The sequence below is a fragment of the Pelodiscus sinensis genome, chromosome 11, assembly GCF_052426305.1.
Source record: "Pelodiscus sinensis isolate ZL-2025 chromosome 11, ASM5242630v1, whole genome shotgun sequence".
In the NCBI taxonomy this organism is placed as follows: Eukaryota; Metazoa; Chordata; order Testudines; family Trionychidae; genus Pelodiscus; species Pelodiscus sinensis.
Genome location: NC_143062.1, coordinates 47,309,549 through 47,330,501, shown reverse-complemented (window position 1 = coordinate 47,330,501; position 20,953 = coordinate 47,309,549). Strand labels below are relative to the sequence as shown.

Here is a 20,953-nt window from a genome sequence, read left to right as displayed (position 1 = left end):
CATGTAAAGGAAAGTTCTCACAACTTTTCAAAGAACCCTGATGGCACAATATATGACTATACCTGATACAGTAGCCGATTCTATTTGAAATGTATCGGATGCCCCAGAGGTTATGGAAAGGTGGGGGAGCGGGGAGAGGAGGGCGGCTTGTCCTCTAATGTTTTTGGGCTCTGCAATAAAGGAAGCCTGATACATATGCCAAGGGACTGTCCGACTGTAAGGCAGCCGTCAAAGGAGGCGGACACAAGAGCGAAAATGGTGCTTGGTTTCAACAACCAAATCTCAGCTGAAAATTATATTCTAGGGCAGTATCAGAGGGTAGCTGTGTTCATCTGTATCTGCAAAAATCAATGAGGAGTCCTGTGACACCTTAGGCCTTGTCTACACTGGCATGTTTTGTCATCAAAAGTGCCTTTTGTTAACAAAACAGTTGAGAGTGTACACACGACAATGCAACCTTTATCGGAAAAAACACCCTGAGAGACACTTTTGTCTTTACCTATCTCTTTATTGTCGACAAAGCCAGTCTGGACTCTGTTGCTTGTTTTGTTGAGAGAACTGGCTTCCACCAGTATCCCACCATGCCTTCCCTGATGGCTGTGTTCAGTGTTTTGTGATCTCTGGTGCCCTGCAGGCATGCATTGGTCCCCTTTCAAAGCCCTGGGAAGTATCTGACAGCTGAACGAGCTGCTCCGTTTGGGGAACAAACAAAAAACAGATGACTGGAATGCTCCTATTCTGCCCTGCTAGAAACACAGCAGCAGGCTGCTGCTACAGGGGGAGGGCTGGAGAGATGGCTGTGCTGCTTTGACATTCCTCAGCACAGAGAGCTCACAGAGCTACTCATGATGCTGCTCCCAGCAGCCGAGAAAGCTGTGGGAGAACTCAAGAGAGAATCTCAAGAAATGCAGGGATCAGCCCTTGCCTTCCCACAACACGGCACTGTGGAATGCTTACCCATATTGCTTTGCTCCATCTGCCGACAGGGGAGCTGGCAATGTGGGCATGAAATGGGAGGAAGGAAAAACATCTTAACCAGTTTTCACTTTTACATGTCGACAGCACTTTTGTCACCAAAACTTAGTGTAGACATAGCCTGAAAAACTAACAGATTTATTTGGGCATAAGCTTCCATTGGCCAAAACCCACTTTGTCAGCTCATCCAGGAATATGCAAACCCTTGGTGGCACACAAAGGTCTTCTAGGGGTACATCAACTCATCTACACATTTCTCTAGTTTTACAGTAGGCTACATAAAAAGGAGTAGCAAAGAGAGTACAAACTAACATTCCAGACAACAACAATTTTCAGCACTATAGACTATACACTGAAATGTAAGAACAAGATTTGCCAATTGATTTATTTTATAATGATACAGTAAAAATGAGGAAATCAACCATTTTTCAGTAATCGAGTACAGTGCAACTTTTGTAGTTTTGTTTGATTTTGTAAGCACGTCGCTTGTGAGATGAAAATTGGAGATACACAAGACAAATAAGGCTCCTAAAGGGGTGTGGTGGTCTGGAAAGGCAAATAAGGCACTGGCCTAGATAATGCACTTCCTTTGATAGGTTAACTGCGCCACACAGCCTTTGTTTTTTGAGGCCCTCAATGATTACCAAGAGCGTGACTTTACACAAATTGAAGACCCAGCACTACAAAAGAGCAGTGATATTTGGACCTGTCTGAGTTGATGGAGAAAGCCTAGTTTAATGACCTAGAAAACATTGGTGTGAATTTGTACAAATTAGGACCTTGTTACATCTGGCTAAAGAATACTGAGCTAGCTCACATAATTCGAGACTTTCATTCCACCCAATCTCCCCAGTTGTTCCCATCCCACCCAAGCCTTCTCCTTCCCTTGTAGGCTACTTGTGTAGGCCTTTTCATTTATTTGGGTATTAGTGTCCTCACTGTAAGATGTTATGTTTGTACAATATTGTCTGGTTTTATATTGTCCAGCCTGGGAACCTTTGACAAGCTGTAAAGTGGTGGAATTGCATCATATTCCTCGCTCTCCTGTAAAACGTGAAGTATTTGGTAGCATGAAAGAGCTGTAAATCATTTATGTTTTTGCATTTTTCATTCTTAGTTTCTTTATGAAAACTAAAATTAATCACAAACAAAAAAATAAAGAAGCTAAATATTAAGGGTGACATTCTGGTCCCCTTGAAATGAATGGGAATTTTATCTTTGACAATTTACTGTAGGGAGTAGTCCTTCAATGAACAGCATGCGTGTTTTCTATCTCTGACTTCCATAATTCTATTTTGTTTATCTCTATAGGCCAGCTTCCTCACTGGATCTGATGCGCTAAATAAAGGTCAACAGCGTGACACTGTTGCAAAACAATCAACACACACACAACCATTTCTGGGATGAAGTAACAGGAGTGTTGTAAGTAAGTCTATGAAGTAATTCTTCTGTTCTACTATGTGTTGATTAGGCCTCAGCTGGAATATCATATCCAGTTCTGGGCACCACATTTTAAGAAAGTTGGGGAGAAACTGGAGATGGAGCAACAAAAATGATTAAAGGTCTAGAAAACATGAGGTATGAGAAAAAGATTGAAAAAACTGGGTTTGTTTAATCTAAGAAGAGAAGACTGAGAGGGGACCTGATAGCAGCTTTCAAATACCTGAAAGGGTGTTACAAGAAGGAGGGAGAAAAATTATTCTCCTTAACCTCTGATGATAGTACAAGAAGCAATGGGCTTAAATTGCAGCAATGAAGATTCAGACTAGACATTAGGAAAAAATTCCTACCTGTCAGGGAGGTTGTGGAATCTCCATCACTAGAGTTTTTAAGAGCAGATTAGATAAACTGTCAAGGCTGGTCTAGATAATACTTAGTCTCCTGGCAGGAGACTAAGTATTATCTAGACCTTGAAGTCCTTTCCAGTCCTATGATTCTAAAGTCTCAAGGGATTAAAACAAATCCTCTCTCTAAAAGCTTTACTCACAGTCAAAAGCAATATTAAAATAACATTGAGCTACAGAATCCCAGGTGTCTTTCCTTAGTGTCAAAATGACATCCCAAAACGTATAGCTTCTCTGTTGTAGCCATCCTGAGTAGCACCATTTCGTACACATTTCTTGAAATATTAAAATTGATGGATACAATTTCCTCCATAACCCCAGGCACGTCCCCAAAGATTCATCAGGAGAGACTTTCTGTTAAGGCGACTGCCGTCTAAGACACACTATCATGCTATTGTGCTCTTGGTTCTGTGATAATCGGTGAGCTAATTTACATAAAATGGATGATTTCGGGTCAGTTCCTGGAACTGAGAAAATAGATCATCTAACAAAGATGAATTTGCTTGTTAAGATAAATGTGCACCCAACAATGTCCGCACTGCAAGCCAGACAGAAGCACGTTAGACTAGCTGTGTTTCTCAAACCAAGGGACCATTAGTAATAGATGCAAGAGTCGAGACGCATTCAAAACTAACCATCGGTAAGTCCTCCCTGGTCCAGCACCCTCAGAACCTGACTGGACCTGGATGAGGGAGGTTATTTCTGGACCCCTGCCACTGGGCCCCCCAGCCTGGCCCGCTAGCCTCCTGGCTTCCCACCTCCTGCTAGCTCCCTCTGCCCTGCCATCCTTGCCAGGCAGCCAATGCTGTCGTGGCTCTGGGACCTGACGGGCAGCCGTACACCACGGCTCCCTGTCTCACTGAACCACAGCTACCACAGATCCCAGCCACACCAGGAAGACACACACCGGGTCTCCCAAACCCACTGGGCAGCTGCCATGCGCTGGGAGGTCCTGCCACTGGGACTCTTTGGTCCTGCAATATCCGTGCCGGACCATGGATGTTCCCAGACCAGAGAATCCCGGTACAGAGAGTGGTACTGTGGCCACTCTGGAAAAGCCCCGGACATCTTTGTAAGAAATTAAACTTTGGTCCATGCACAGCCCTGATTTGAAACTGAGAACACAATGCGCGAGTGAGAGGAGTAGGAAAGGAAAAACAGAGACTGTTTTAGTGCCGTTCTGCACATCCGCCATCGCAACAAGCTGTGGCGTAGTGGGGGGGCTGTCTGCTCTGTGACCCGGGGTCCCCCTGCGCTGGGATGGGGGGACTCTCCCAAATGACTCTCCCAAATGTGGATTAACCCAGACACCCCCCATGGAGGGAGACAAAGGGAGGAAGGCGGAGACCAGCACCTGGCTGGGGGGCAGGGCTGGAGAGAGTTTTAGTTTCTGTCTGGAATCATGGAGGAAGCAGCCTGAGCAAGGAGGCTGGGATTTAGGGGCCCAGTCTCCCGCATCTCAAGGGGGCTGAGGCATCCTAGGCCTGGCCTGTAAACAGATTACATCTGTGCTGTATCTTGGAGAAGCAATAAACTCCCTCTGTTCTACTGGCGGGTGGAGTCTGTTCATGCCACTACGGGGGTGCAGCAGGCGGGGGAACCCCGACATGCCGTCACACAAGCCAACACAGAGGTCAAGAGCTTAATAAAGATTAGACATTGATACAGATAATGAGACTCTGCACAGCTACATTACACAGGACACACACTTTTTTCCTGCTTTTTACAAGGGCTATAAATCCTCATGCTTCAGTCAGTTCGTAGAGAAGGGGGGGAATTTGGAGATCTGTTCCCGGCCCCAAGAGCTAACCCCACTGCGGCTCTGCCTTTTAAATATATTAAGAGCCCCAGGCTGAAGCACAGTGGGGCGGGGGGAGGAGGGGGGAACCGGGTCCTCTGCTACGTCTCTGCCTCCCCTGCCCTCTGTGAGGATGGTGCTGGGGGGAGGGGAGGGGAGATCTGGCTTTTGAACCGGTGCCCCCCAGCATTGGCTCCTGCTCCCCCCTTTGTTGCCTCTCTCTGACATGGATATGCTGATCAGATAGTCAACTAGTTGCTTACAACTCTAGCTGGTCCTGCTTTGGGCAGGGGGCTGGACTCGACGACCCCCTGAGGTCTCTTCCAGCCCTGGGAGTCTCAGATTCCTGGGGTCTCCTCTGTATGGCCCCTTTGCTGCACACATGCAGTCATCCCCAGACCTACTGCTTCCAGACCACTGAGTCCTCCTGCCTCAGCTACTGCTGGCCTCCTGCCAGCATCAGGAAGCCTTCCCACCTCGCTGTCTGGCAGCCTTTTGCCTCTGTTGCCAGTGTTCCTAGGATTACGGAGCCCTCTCCCAGTTGGAACAGAAGTCGAATGGGGAAAGGGAGCCTGGCACGGCCTAGCTCAGCCAGGGGTGCAGGGAAGCTCCCAAGACAGTAGGGATCCAGAAAGTGCATCCAACTATTCAACCCTGAACTCTTTGACGCAGTCTCACTCCTGGCCCAGTTTAACCAGCTACAATTCAGACAAGCGTCCTGAGCTAATCTGCAGCTTGCTTTAGAAAAGGCATCCTTTAAAAGCATTCAGGCTACGTGTGAGCAAAGATAAAATATTCACTGCTTTCACGGTTACAGGAAGCTAGCGGAAGAAAGTTATTTCTGGGAGATAGATATATAAGGAAGATTCTAAGCCAACATCTGATGGGACCACAGGGGAGACAGATAGCTATGTCCCTGTCTGGGCACTTGGGCATGGTATGCCTCCTCAGATATGCATATTGAGCCTCAGATAAAAGAAGAGATGGCAAAAGGAAATCTACAAGATGAAACAAACAGCAAGAGAGGGGGTGTCCTGGTTATAAAGAAAGACAAAGCATTGTTCTTGTAGATCTTGGGGTGCAAGGGAATGCATGGGATCCTTCTGTCTCTCATAAGGAGGGTCACACCCAGCCTGGCTGCAAAGATTTTGAGTGAGCAATACTGAACAAGTCACGAGATTCTCTCTCAGATGCGTTATTTCACAGGCATTCGTTTGTCTCCAATGCTTCGAGTGGCTCTTACTTCAACCTCTGGTTAGATTCCTAGCCACTGTCACATTGGCAACCTTCAGCAGTAGCTGAAATGGCCACTTATCACGTGGGAATGTGAGAACGTGGCAAATGTTCCTCTTGGATGTGGCTGCATCATCACTCACCACAATTCAAGTCTTTGTAACCCAGGCTGTGGTAAGATGCTGTCCATGTGGTTATACCTCTCATCGTTCAGAAACTGAAGCATACCTATCCTACAGTAACTTACTTGTTCAGTGCATAATACATTACTGTTCCATGATCTACTGGCTGCCTGTGGGTTTCCAGCTGATGTTAAAGGGTGTACTGACCTATAAAGCTAACAACCAAAGAGTTTCCATTTGGCAACAGTGCATCATGGGGGTTTATAGTTCAGAGGCTCATATCCCCATTCGTCTCTGTGGGCTGGACTCCCATAATGCACCATCGTCTCCCTTGTTTGTGAACCGAAGTGGTGCATCATGGGAGTCTCTGGTGCATTGTCAGAGGTGTAGTTTGAGTGGAGAACTCAGCCGACACAGGAGAACGGGGGCATGAGGCACAGAATGCAAAAATCTAAACACCAACCCAGCAGTGTTAAGGCAAAATAACTTCCCAAATGCATGGCATGCGAGAGTCAACTGCGCTGCTCTAGCAATGTGATTGCTATACAAGCTAAGGGCTTTGCACTTGAGTGCAAATCTGATGAAGTATAGGTATGAGGGTTATGCGAATCAGAGCAGGGTGAGTATGCATTGCTTAAGGGTATCTGCTAGAGATGGAAGTAAAAACCCAGTGTAGCATAGGAGTCTGGGCATTATGAAGGTAGAAAAGGGATGCATAAATCTGTCTCCTTAATTTATGTCCATGCTTTTAAGATGTTGGTTTGGGAGGATGACACGTCTCCAGTTGCAATCTTAATCACCACTAATATAGTCTTTGTTTGCTAATTAGATCAATGTTGTCCTATTAAGATCAGTGATCATCTAAAGCTCAATCCACAAATTACTTCTTAAAAACAAACCCGGAACATTTCATTTTACCTATACATGTTCAAGCAGATTTGCTTTCTCAGTGTTGTAGAGAATGTTATAAACTGGGCTTTGAAGTGGATTTTTTTTTTAAGATGAGCTGTGCTATTTTGGTGACTTACATTTCAATTAAAAGATTTCCACTCTGTGCATAAGCCCTGCATAAGAACATATTATTACTTCCTGGTAAACAATATCCCACACAATAAGAAGGAAATAATTGCACCATCATATCAGAGGGAAAAAATGCCAACCGCATCTATACAGCTTGCTTTTTTTTTTTTTTTTTTTTTTTTTTTTTTTTTTTTTTTTAAGTGAAAGTACACTAAGCTTTCACCTTTTCTGATGCTACAAACATTTGACATTGTGAATGCAATCCAATAATCCAGGACACAAAAGGCAACGTTCTAAGTCACCAAAGGGATAAAATTATATGCTACTTATGTAGAGTAATATGTGTGTATTTCTTCCCCAAGTAGCTCATGTTTCTTTTAACAAGCTGCCTAACATAACTGTCCAAGGTGATTGACACGAAAAGTGAAAATCCCCCCAAAGGACTTAAACTTCACTGTCTAATTTGTAAATACAGGCAGTCCCCGGGTTACGTACAAGATAGGGACTGTAGGTTTGTTCTTAAGTTGAATTTGTATGTAAGTCGGAACTGGTACATATTGTAGGGGAAACTCTAGCCAAACATTTCTCCAGAGCTCAGTTTTATTCTCCCACACCTCACTTCCCTCAGTCCTTTATTCTCAAGCTGAGGTGTCTGCTGAGAAAAGCCGCTCCTTGTCTCCCTGGTCTGCTGGGGGGAGGGGCGCTAGCTTCGCGTCTCCCTGGTCTGCTGGGGGGAAGCAGCTAGTGCGGGGTTGCCTCACCCCGTTTGTAAGTAGGGATCTGATGTAAGTCGGATCCATGTAACCCGGGGACTGCCTGTATTCTGGGTTCATTGGAAGGTGGTCAGTGTTAATACAGGAAACCTCACCGATAGGGACAGAAAGTTCTCATTGTGGCGTTCTCGTGAAATGACAGTGCTCAGATCACAAAATAACCACACAAGTCTGCTTTGGATTAGAGGAAACGGTTTAGTGTTCCCATTATTATTTGCTGTTTCTATGGTTCTAGGGTTGGGTGCAATGCTTTACAGGCAAATATAAAGATAAAAGCTGAAACACTGGCCCCACTGCAGTCAACTGCAAAATTTCCATTGACGTCACCGGGGCCAAGATTTCATGCCAGGCTGTTGCCCTGGTTAGTTTATAAAGAGCCTGATTCTACAAGTACCCATGTGTGTGAGTAGTTTTACTTCTGCAAGTAGCTCCAGGAAAGGGAAGGAGATTTGGATTCAGTTAGCAGGAAAATACTGATGTGTGGTTTTATCAGTGTTGCTTTTTGGGGACCCAGTTAGAGCTGTTCTTTTAGAGGGAAGGAAGGGTTGGCACTAGAAATTGGCACAATTTTTATTTTGTTTGAAATTTCTCCCCTTTTTCCACAATGAAATCTTCTGAAAGGAAAACTTTTTCCTGTCCATTTGTGGAACGCAAGTGTTTGGAATTTATGGGCACTGTGTAGATGGGTGACTCTACACTGACCTACACCAGCTGAGAATCTGGTCCACCATGTAACTAAATGTTCCATCGTTAGCACAACCTAACCATTCAGCTCTTTGCAGTGAGCGTGCTTGAACTACAACTTCAATCTGAATGTTGGCCGACATGAGATACCATAGACTAACAAATCCATTTTCAGCCATCCCTCTAGGAAATCTCTCGCACGGTCTCAATGTGTTTTAACCAACATGAGGCTATTTTGACTAAAAATGCAATCAATTGGGTCAGGATTTAAAAAAAAAATAGTCCAAATCTAAGTGGGAGAGGCTAGTTAATAGTCCTATAAAATGTACATGAGTAGTTTACTAATCCAAGTCTTTTTGGCTACAAAGGAGGACACTCAACCGTTGAAAAGAGATGTAATCTTGCAAGTCAGTTTGTGTACTATTAATAAGACAATATAGAAGATAAGAAATACATCAAGAGTCTGGATATAATGTATGCTCTGGGGAACAAAAGTCATACTAAACTGGAAAATAATGATCTATTGTGTAGGATGTGTGTTTGAATGAATGATTTCCAGATGGGACCACACCACTCAGAGAGAGCAATTGTAGAAAGCAATTATTAATATTTGTGTTCATGCTGTAGCTTTTGTTCTTTCACAAAAAATTATAAGGAGAATTTGTAGCAGCTTCACTGTAATTAAGAATTTAATGTTCACTGAGCAAATATTTAGATTTGTAATATTCAATTAGGGTTTTTTGGGGGGGAGGGATAGGGCTGGTTACAGCTTTGCATAGAACAGGTTTTTTAACTCAGATGAGGGGAGATTGGAGGAGCATTACCAAACCTTGTTTTATAAACTGCCAGATCCGATAACTCTCTAGACAACATAGATGCATTCACAGACTGGTTCTCAGACGCATTGTGTCTGAATTCTGGAATTTTTTAGCTTCGTGGCATCCCTGCATGCATCTATGAATATCTACTGCGCATAAACAAAATTATTGTTGAGCACAAGGAAAAAATAATCAAATAAATGCATCAAGGTATCTGAATGTGAAAGTTATTTGATCCAGACCAATCAAACGCAAAGGTCATTTCATAAGGCCCCACAGTAAAGATTTTTCTAATAAATCATGCAACAAGATAATAGTAGCAAATAGCAGCACTTGTGTTGCGGTGAAACTGGCGACTAGAGACAAATGCCATTCTAAAACTTGAGGGAGAGTTATTACAAAGCGGATTAGCTGGTCTTGACAGTCTGTGTACAGGGCTATTGGAAATCTCCCTGCTTGCCAGTGAAGTTTAAAGCCATTTTCAACAAAGTTTGGAGTGAGATAGGCCACGTCTTTATTGTGGCATGAACCCGGGTGATTGACATCTCACCTAGGTTTGTGCCTGCCACGTTACTGCCTCCTCACTGTTTCTGCACTTGCCCCCGTGGGTGTTTGTGGACATATCCCACGGTTCTTTGTACCGAGACACGTTAGGATTCGTTCCCAATCAGCCAGGGGAGAACTTGTCTGTCCTACAGTGGGAATTATGGGAAGGTTGCTGGAGGACTATCAGCACTCACGTGATTTAAACTGTCCCCTCACTGCAAAGTGTGTGAAGTTCCCACTTAAGTTAAAGCAGAGCCCCTCAGGCCAGCTACACCAGGCTTAAAGCACATCCATGCAGAGTTTCCGAGGTGGACGGTAGAGGGTGGGTGTGCTGGGCTAATCCCCTGGGTTCTCTCTGCAGACTACACCCTTAGTGCTCAGACCTGCGTTGACTGAAATCAGCTGGAGCGTCGCCCTGCTTAATTTCAGTGGCTACTGGCTCCACCCTTTCTGAGAACTCCGCTAGAGAAGCAAACTCTGATTTCACTTGGTAAGATGAACAAGCCTAAGATGTGACCTTCCTGCTCTCTCTCGCACTCATGTCTCACCGCAAAGTCCAGAGATTTATGTATTTCATTTAAAAAAATATTTTCTCCACAAAGCACGTCAGCAGCGCTGCCCTTATGAGTCAGGCTGCAACGCTGTAACAGAGTCGGTGACTCTTCAGGATCTGCATGACTTTTGCACCAGCCAGACCATGGAAGATCAAGATTGTCTAACAGCATCACCAACACTTCCACTGCATACTGGGCTCTTAAAACACATTTAGGGGGAATTTAGAGATAAATCACAGAACAGAACAGAGAGCAGGACTGGTGGCTGCCAACAAACTTTATGGAACCGGAGGAAACTTGGCCACACCCATGATAAGCAGACATCCAGCTAACTAAATCACGCCAGACCAGACATGTTGCTGTATAAAAGTTTGGTCCACACACCCACTTACATCGAATATTGACTCCCGAGGCTTGGTTTGGGTTTTTGCCCCCTCCCCTTTTTTTTAAACACTGATTTTTTTCAGAGGAGCTAAAAAGATCACAACCACACCCACTTTAGAGTCACAGAAAAGTCTTCCCCGCACATGAGCCTGGTACTATAATTAGTTGTACAGAATGATTCCAACAGTAGCACTAAAGCAGAGGACAAATGACCTATGGGAAAATTTTGATAGACTTTGAAACTTACTTAAACACTGATTACAATTTGCTGACTGAGAACTCATACAATAATTTAAACCTCTTCTCTACCAGCCTCTGGGCAACTCCCAGAGTGGCTGGTCAAACACCAGGAATAAATAAACCATGAGTTCCTTTGTTAGTAAGCGTATGCCCACTCGACACCAGCATTGCTACGTTGCTGTAGCTAAGCCTGCATACTCTGTAGCACAGACCAGGGGTGGGGAACCTTAGGCCCCAGGGCCAAATGCAGCCCCTGGCTTGCCCGGATCTGGCCCCCAAGGCTCAGGACTCCCCTCCTAGCACAGGGGAGCCCGTGCCTACTGAGCGACCAGAGCACACAAAATCTACTAGCTTGGGCCCCACTGGGCTCCGGTGTGCATGGGGAATGTGGTGAGTATCTTTCTCCTTCTCAGTCAGGGGCCATGTGAGTGAGGGTTTGGGGTTTTTGGGGCTTCTCACTTGTGTGTGACCCCCGACTGATTTTTCCTTGGTTCAGTGGCCCTGACCCAAAAAAGGTTCCCCACCCCTGGCATAGACAAAGCCTACACTGACTTTTCCATTGGTGTAGAAAGACACCCCCCACCCACAATAGTAGCTACACAGATAGAAGTCTTCTTCCTTTAACGTAACCGTGGCCTTGTCTTCACTTACTGGGAGATCGAAGCCACAGAAATCGATCTCCCTGGGATTGATTTAGCAAGTCTAATAAAGATCCACAAAATCCACCACTGATCCCGCTTCCATTGATTCTGGTATCCATTGGGTCAGAAAGAGTAAGAAGTTGACAGGAGAAACCCCCAACAGCCAGGAAGCCACGATAAATGGAACTAAGGTACATCAACTCCATTTACAGTAGTCACATAGCCTTAGTTTGACTTTGCCCCCCTCATGTAGTCCTGGCCGAGTTATCTCCGCATAGCTATAGTGGTCAGATGTATGGATTTTTCATACCCCACTGACTTAGCTTTGTCCACGTAAATTTTATTTGTACACCAGGCCTTAATCTGAACCCAAGCTAATCAGCTGATTGGATTCCTTCCTCTCTACTGTATTTATTTAGTGCAACAAAAGGCAGATACAACATTCATTCGTTACAAATTCCTGAGCCAGAATCAGCAAACATGATGTAATTATATATATATATAAAAAAAAGCTGACTTGGAAAATCCACTTCAAAAAGCATCCTTTAGGGAGAACACACTCCATAAAATGCTTCAGAAAAAAAAAAAACTTAAAAGCATCTTGACTGCAATACAGTAAACAGCCCGGAAAGGGAGTTCATTTCACATTGAGCAATTGAGACTCTAGGCATCTCAAATTGCATTACACAGCGATATGGTGCGTTGAGGGTGCCGCTACGGAGAACCATCCTGCAGTGAGCTTCGTGCACACAGCCGGCTTCCATTTTGTGCTCAGTAACGGCTCACCAGTCATGATTCGAGTTCGAGTCTGCTGGGAAGAGGGACAGAAGAGCTACTGCTCTCTACTTACTGGGGAATCTTTAACTTCCACTTGTTCAGCCTCACGAGGCAAGGCAGAGGAGCTCTTTTTTAGCATCTCATCCAAAGCATGCCTGCCTCTTTCTTATGCTTGAATGAAATCTAGTCAAAAGGGAACCAATACATTTTCTAAGCATCCTTTTTAAGAAAGGTACCCAGCATTTTGGGCACTGCAGAATGGGGATGGTAAACTGGCAGGAATCCAGAAAAGCAGAACAAAACTGAGGACTACAGGAAAGAAAATTAAAGGTCAGGGATATATATTGCATGACCACTCCTGTCAGGTCACGTGGGCAAGTCAATAAACTTGCTGGTTGGTGCTCTCATGAGCTGCAGAGAGATCTAATAAAATAGCCTTCCCACAGGGAGGTGTCCATGTGGCTACAGACCTGCTCCTTAACCATTAATGTCCCAGTGTGGGATTTAGACACCCCATCATAGTCCCATAGCTATTACCTGCCTGACTTTAATATCTCTACACATGGGAAAAACACGGTGTGATTTTCCAGAACTGTGCACACAGAGGAGGAAATGGGATCAGTCTCTGCATTTAACCTCTCAGCATTCGAGAAGTGCAAACAAACGATGGAAAACTGAATTACTTTGGGTGGCGCAAGTGCTTAACTCGCAAGACGAAACTGACCAGGGGAACATTTAGATCGAATATCAGGAAACAATTTCCTAAAGAAGAAGGGTCTATTAGACTATGGAATTGCAGGCAACGGAAGCGGGAGAAGGTTTGAGTCATTTAATACCAGACTGGACAATGAAACCATGGCTTGAGTCATTTTCAGCTGAGCTAGACAAAACATTTGAGAACACACAGTTGTTAGGCAGATGGACAAGATGAGCTAATAGCTCTATTCCGGCTCTGGCTTTTAAGATCATTTTTTGTTCCACGTGGTTTCTTTTAGTTTTTTATTGAGCACGTAGGATGCTAATCAGACTAAAATTACATTTTATTTGTCCTAAGATCTAGAGCATTTGTTAATTTCCCTGTTATCATGAGTCGTCATCTAGCCATAAGCAAAGCTCGAAATAGCTGTATTTATTTGAACGGAAGATAGCTGACTTTTTTAATACGCAGTGTTGCTCTCAGTTTCGCAACAGGAGCGCCACGCAAGTGAAAATAAAACTGTCAAGAAAAGCTTGGCACAATATGCACATCTCATGGGCAGTGGGTGAAGGCCCAGCTGGGGAAGGCAAGCTCCAGCCCCGCCCCTTCAGCCATCTTTTCTCCCAGCCTCGGTGGAGCCAAGCGCCGCCTGATCCTTCCTGGCCTCCTGGAGATGCTGTGCCACAGCCTCAGCTGGGAAGTCGGCGCCGGCTTGCCCAGGTGGCTGTGGAGCGTAGGTATTTTGGGGAAGGCAATGCCTTCCTTCCCCACCACCCATGATGCACCGCCGGGTGGTCAGTATTAGATCTCTCTGCCGCTCACAAGAGTACCACTGTCCATCTCTCCCATTGTCCATGCTATCTGGGTGGGGCCTCCGTGCTCCAACCCAGTAGGGGCACTCCTTCCTCAGGTATCCCCTGCGCCCACAGGCCAAACAAATCCTGGGTCCAGGCACCGACCCCCAGTTCTTGGTGCCTGGTTTCCCCTGGAGTCCAGGTGCGCACCCCTGTAGTGACCAGACCAGTCCCTGCTCAGCAAGCTGGACCACCTACACCTGCCAATAAACATCCGTCCCCTCCTCCCCCTTCCAGTCTCACAGATCCCCTCGTATAGCCTGATGGCCCGAGTCTGTAAATAGCCCCCTTGTTTGCAGGGCGGCACAGCCCAACGGCCAGAGCTCCTAAAATAGCCCCCCTGGTCACAGGGTGGCACGGCCCAATGGCCAGAGCTCCTAAAATAGCCCCCTTGGTCACAGGGTGGCACGGCCCAATGGCCAGAGCTCCTAAAATAGCCCCCTTGGTCACAGGGTGGCACGGCCCAATGGCCAGAGCTCCTAAAATAGCCCCCTTGGTCACAGGGTGGCACGGCCCAATGGCCAGAGCTCCTAAAATAGCCCCCTTGGTCACAGGGTGGCACGGCCCAACGGCCAGAGCTCCTAAAATAGCCCCCTTGGTCACAGGGTGGCACGACCCAACGGCCAGAGCTCCTAAAATAGCCCCCTTGGTCACAGGGTGGCGTGGCCCAATGGCCAGAGTTCCAAAAATTAACTGTCATAGGCAGCACAGCCCCAGGGTCCAAGTCTATCCAACAGCCCCCTCACATCAGAGGGGACCGCACGTGCCCATGTTCTCCCCCATGTCACGGAGCAGACTCACCACCCCGAGGCCTCCCACCGGCAGTCCAGGGAATTAGCTTCACCGGCTCACTGGATGCCTCTCTCTAGCTGGTGTCCCCGTGTGCTCGCTCTTCCTTCCAGTCCAGACCCACGTCACCCTTTGACCACGGCGTCCTCTTCAGGACTCTGCCCTCCAGCAGCGCCCACTCCAGTGTCTCCGCGTCCCCTTCTGGGGGAGAGGGGTGTTTACCCAACTGCACACTCCAGGGGCCTCCCCTTCCAAGGGAACCCAATCCTTCTCCAAGGGAACCCCCAGTTTCCCTGGACCCCCCTTGCCTCAGTGACCCACAGCCAACCTTCATCTAGCCCCTGCCTCAGTGACCCACTGCCAACCTTCATCTAGCCCCTGCCTCAGTGACCCACGGCCAACCTTCATCTAGCCCCTGCCTCAGTGACCCACAGCCAACCTTCATCTAGCCCCTGCCTCAGTGACCCACGGCCAACCTTCATCTAGCCCCTGCCTCAGTGACCCACGGCCAACCTTCATCTAGCCCCTGCCTCAGTGACCCACAGCCAACCTTCATCTAGCCCCTGCCTCAGTGACCCACGGCCAACCTTCATCTAGCCCCTGCCTCAGTGACCCACTGCCAACCTTCATCTAGCCCCTGCCTCAGTGACCCACTGCCAACCTTCATCTAGCCCCTGCCTCAGTGACCCACTGCCAACCTTCATCTAGCCCCTGCCTCAGTGACCCACGGCCAACCTTCATCTAGCCCCTGCCTCAGTGACCCACGGCCAACCTTCATCTAGCCCCTGCCTCAGTGACCCACGGCCAACCTTCATCTAGCCCCTGCCTCAGTGACCCACGGCCAACCTTCATCTAGCCCCTGCCTCAGTGACCCACGGCCAACCTTCATCTAGCCCCTGCCTCAGTGACCCACGGCCAACCTTCATCTAGCCCCTGCCTCAGTGACCCACGGCCAACCTTCATCTAGCCCCTGCCTCAGTGACCCACAGCCAACCCTGCCTCAGGGGCAAACTGCCGTCTGTAATGGCCACTCAGCACTGGCAAAGGGGTGTGGACCTGCTGCCTTTGTCTACCATGGGGGTTGCTTGGCCAGAGCTTCCCCAGGCCTGCTCTACCTCCAGGAACCCTCCTGCTTCCCAGGCAGCCAAGTCCCCCCTGCTCCCTAGCCAGAGCATCGGCCAGTTCTCCCCTCTTGCCAGGAGTCTTTCTTTATACAGCCCCCAGCTGGGCCCTCATTAGCCAGAGCTGCCTCAGCCGGGGCTTCACTCACAGCCCTCACTCAGGGCTGGGGTTTTGCCCTTAAAGGGCCAGTGCAGGGTAAGTGCCTGTCACAGGCTCCTTTTCTTCCTTTCTAAGGTGCCGTGGGGCACTGGTCTCCAACCAGTCATTGGGGGGGCACAACAGGGCTTGGGAGGGAGTTTGCTGGCTGCTTTTGGGAGCGATGCAGGGCCAGGAGCAGGGGGGAGCCTGCATCACCACCCAGGAGCCACCTGAGGTGAGCAATGCCCAGCTGGAACCCACATCCCAAACCTACCCCAGTCATGAACCCCAAGCCCCTGTCCTAGACCTGGACCCAAACTCCCTTACAGAGCTTGAACCCTGAGCCCCCTCCTGCACCCCAGCTCAGCTCAGAGCCCCTCTCACACTCCAAATCCCTTCGCTCAAGACCAGAGCCTGTGTTCCAACCCTCTGCCCCTGCCTGGTGAAAGGGAGGGAGGGTGGAGTGAGCCGGGGTGGGGCCCCAGAGAAGCGGTATGAAGGAAGTGGGGTCAGGGTATCTGGGTTTGAGGTAGATCCTGGACTGTACTTAGGGTTGCCAGGTGTCCGGAATTCACCAGGACAGTCCGGCTTCCTGCCTCTCCTGGCTATGCTGCGCCCCAGAAGGAACTGGCAGCAGGTTCCCAGCCAATGGGAGTGCAGAGCTAGTGCGTGGGGCAGGGGCAGTGTGTGGAGCCCTGTGCTCTCCTCCACCCCCACCTAGAAGCCAGGCCTGCTGCCGGCTGCTTCTGGGGTGCAGCAGAGTCTGTGGCGCCAGGACAGGCAGCGAGCTATCTTAACACCCCACTGCTCACCTGATCCCCCTGCAGCAACGAGCCCCAGCGCCCGACATTCCATCTCCCAGTTCTGGGTAGTTCGAAAACCACTGCCTTAACCCTTATTGTCCAGGTGTAGAGTTTATACACCCCATCACAGGCCCCTGGCCATTACCTGCCTGAATTTAATATCTCGACACACCTGAAAAAATTCTCTGATTTTCTAAAGACTATCTATGGAAATGTGCACACACAAACAGATCAAGCTGGGCTCCATGGGATCTTCCTCGCTTTCAGCAGGATTCCGTTTTCCCTTTCTCTTCCTCGTCCTAATTGCTGTGCCTCACTCAGCTCAGAGAAGGCTCCGCTGAATCTCATGCCAGTTCCCAGCCTTTGTATTTTCCATCGGGGTCCCCTCCTGTCCAAAAGAGGCAGGTTGATTTTGCTTTCCTCTAGGCCAGCAGAGCAAGGAAGCCCCATTGTTGCAGGTCTCTCTGTGTGGTCTGTATTGAAGCGCCATCTGTCTTGAATTTAGCAAAACAACACTGCCGTAGAAGCCATTAAAACAAGCTGCTCAAGCTAAACCCTACACGAATGCAAAGCTGAGTAAAGGATCAGAGGTAAAGACAAACAGCTCTAGAATTCTGGAGCGACAGAATGTATTATACACCCAACAGCAGTGAGCTGCCACAGCTGAGAAATATTTTGGCTACCTTCCCTTATGAGGGGGCTTGCAATGATGCCTCTTGAAATATGGGGCAGATTGACACTAGGGATGTGACTGGTTAACCAGTTAATGGATTAACTGATAAGCATACCTTTACCAGGTGATGCTTACTGGTTACGGTTAACAGGCAGGGGCTGGAGCAGCCCTGCAGGGCCCACCGCAGACAGGGGGCGCTCCAGCCCCACAGGGCCCACCGCAGACAGGGGGCGCTCCAGCCCCACAGGGCCCACCGCAGACAGGGGGCGCTCCAGCCCCACAGGGCCCGCCACAGACAGGGGGCGCTCCAGCCCCGCAGGGCCCGCCACAGACAGGGGGCGCTCCAGCCCCGCAGAGCCCACCACAGACAGGGGGCGCTCCAGCCCCGCAGAGCCCACCACAGACAGGGGGCGCTCCAGCCCCGCAGAGCCCGACAGACAGGGGGCGCTCCAGCCCCGCAGGGCCCGACAGACAGGGGGCGCTCCAGCCCCGCAGGGCCCGCCACAGACAGGGGGCGCTCCAGCCCCGCAGAGCCCGTCACAGACAGGGGGCGCTCCAGCCCCGCAGAGCCCGCCACAGACAGGGGGCGCTCCAGCCCAGCCAGGGCATCTCCCGTCTGCGGTGGGCCTAGCCTGGCATGCTAGAGGCAGGGTTGTTCCATCCCAACTGCAGTGGGATGGGGGGGCACCCCAGTCCAGCTGGGGTGGAGGCCCCCCCACCTGCTCCATCTAACCAGTTAAACATAACGCTTATCCGGTTAAGTAATTAAATAAGATTTTACATCCCTAATTGACACCCCAAAACTCCAAACCAATGCTTCCAAAATAGTGGCTGTGGTTTCTCAGATGGAGCTGCAGCCCTGGAGAAGGAGGCATTGTAAAATCCCAAATGACTATACAAATGGTACATTCAAGTTCACAGATTAAAAGCAAAGACTGTCAAAACCCTCCTCGGGTTTCCAATCGCCCCAGCTGAAAGAGCTCAGGGCCTGCAGCCTTTCCTGAAGATTAGCTGCCGGTTCACATTCCAAAGTTCAACCCCCATGTTGGTTTGCCGGGAAGTGACAATCGCTTATCTTCAAAAAACTGAACAGAACACGCAACCTTCCCATGGAGTTGGAGTGATTCCAAGACAATAACCAGGAGATCCTTTAATCAGGGGCTAGTAAAACATATAAACCCCATGACATCTAAGACTCAAGATTCCCTATACACTTATGCCACTTTATAAACCACATGTTTCAGTGGAGCCAGTTCCTAATTTAATAGAAGAGCGAGAGGTGATCCAAACCCCACATTTCTAAGGGCTCATCTAGACTATGCTGGAGTGTCGAAAGAGGATATGCAAATTCCATGGGCTTTCCACAGTGGAGCTTTCGAAAGTGAAAGTAGTTTAGGCGTGGCTTTTTCAGTGAACTCCCCGCCTTGTCGAAAAAAGAGACAGGACTATGCAGCACTTTAAAGACTAGGAAGATGGTTTATTAGGTGATGAGCTTTCGTGGGCCAGACCCACTTCCTCAGATCAAATTGTGGAAGAAAATTGGCATGACCAGATATACCAAAGGGATACAATCAAAAAAAGTGAACACACATAAAATAGACAAATCAGATTTTAGAACAGAGGAGGGATGGGGGAGGAGGTTAATGTCTATGAGATAATGGTATTAGAGGTGATAATTGGGGAAGCTATCTACGTAATGGGTCGAAAAGCCGCTCTTCCTCAAAAAATGAGGTTCGCCGAAAAAGCCGCATCTAAACTACTTTCACTTTCGAAAGCTCCGGCAGAATTTGCATGTCCTCTAGCGTCATCTAGATGAGCCCTAAGAGACTGAGGAATAATGACTAGGATGAAATGACAAGCTACATTCCAAACACTCCTGAAAATCCACAAAGCAAAACAATTCTGGGCACGTCCATTTTCTCACTTTCCAAAGCCCAATGCCAATGAAGTCAGGAGATAGGCTTTAAAATAAAAGGAAGGGCTCTAACAAGTCCACTGACCCCTTTTCATCTTCTTGCGGCACAAGCACCAGCCAAAGGAACAAAGACGAGCGCAAGGCACCGTTGTTGAAAACACAATTGACCGGCAAAGGCCAGTGTTGATGGAAAGCGATGGTGAAAACCCACAGCCTGGCTTTGCCAGCGAGGGAGTAAGTTCATGAATTAAAAGGGGGAGCGTGTTTAGCGGATGGAATTCCAGATTCTTCGAGGACCATCCAAAGGTTTTTCCCATATTTCCCACCATTTTTGGCAAGGAAAAGAGCAGAGAAAGAAAGAGGTGGCAAAAAGGATACAAAGCGCAGTGGGCAGGGAAGACTTTTGAACTTTAAGTTAATAAATCAGAGCCTAAAGAGGGCTGTCGCAATTGCCCTGGAAGAACCCTCCGTGGAATTTATTTCCCAGAAATGAAGCTGAGGCGACTGGGTGTGTGCAGGGTGACCCGAAAGCCCCAGTATCAGAAAGGCAGCCATGTTAGTCTGTATCTGCCAAAACAACAAGGAGTCTGGTGGCACCCGAAAGATGAACAGATTTATTTGGACATCAGCTTCTTCTGTCCTGCTGAGGCATCGGCATGTGGCGAGCAGGATACAGGATGAAAGGGTGGCCATGAAATCCACCAACGCAATGCACCATCTGTACTGGCTTGGAGTATGCATGTGGCTGAGTCAGGCTCATCCCTGGACTCATGTTACCATATGATGTGGTTTTCTCCAAACCTCGAGTTGGATCCATGGCTACAGCTGACCTCTCTTAGATTTTTCTTGCACATTCTGCTAATGCAGAGGGAAGGGGAGGGGGGAGAAGAGGTCTGGTCCCCAGTTTTAGGAAGGTCTGTACAGAAAAGTAAAGCCTGATTAAAGCAAGCGGAGGGTTTCTCCCCAGGTCTCAGCCACAGATTATTACACAGAGCATTGACTGTCCATTGCAGCACATTCCAGGCTGCCAGCTCCACACAATTTTGCCCAGCTCCTTCAAACTGCCATCTGGAGCATGACCCACCCTGTGGGAAAGGGCCTGGAAAAGCCCGCACTGAACTCAACATGCTACAGGAGATGGAACATCAGCTAGCTCAGGACTCACTCTTCGTGCCTGGGAATCACCGTGTCTAACAACGGTGTTAATAAAACTTGCCCAGTGCGGAAGGGCGATTGTGCGCCCTTCCTCCCCACACCACACACAAACACACCCTTCAACACTACGTAAACTTGCTGAGCAATCATATGCACTGTAAGAAGCTGTGGTGAGCACTTGGAAATATATCCGTGGCCACACGAACAACCTCTGCGAACCGTTCACATGCTCTGCAAGGAGTGTAAAACCCTGAACCCGCAGCAGGAAAGGCACAAACCTGCTGAAACAAAGGGCATCGTTCCAGAGTGCTGTAGCTGAACTCCATTTGGACACCGTGTCGTCTTTTCTCAAGCAAATCTCCTACTGAGACCAAAGCAGGGAACCGAAGGAGTTTGGG

At 48.3% G+C, this 20,953-nt stretch overlaps 1 protein-coding gene across 2 annotated transcripts in view; it reads right to left on the bottom strand.

Moving 5' to 3' along the window:
- The window catches only part of PRICKLE2 (prickle planar cell polarity protein 2), a 221,574-nt gene that overhangs the window by 148,143 nt on the left and 52,478 nt on the right, over positions 1-20,953 (bottom strand). Inside the window, exon 1 of one of the 2 annotated variants that reach the window (XM_075938506.2) lies at positions 14,762-14,950. The exons of the other annotated variant lie outside the window; for it this stretch is intronic. The gene's annotated coding sequence lies outside the window, so the exon portion shown is untranslated. Of the gene's footprint in view, positions 1-14,761; positions 14,951-20,953 lie in introns of those variants that run through there. 2 annotated transcript variants of the gene reach the window in all.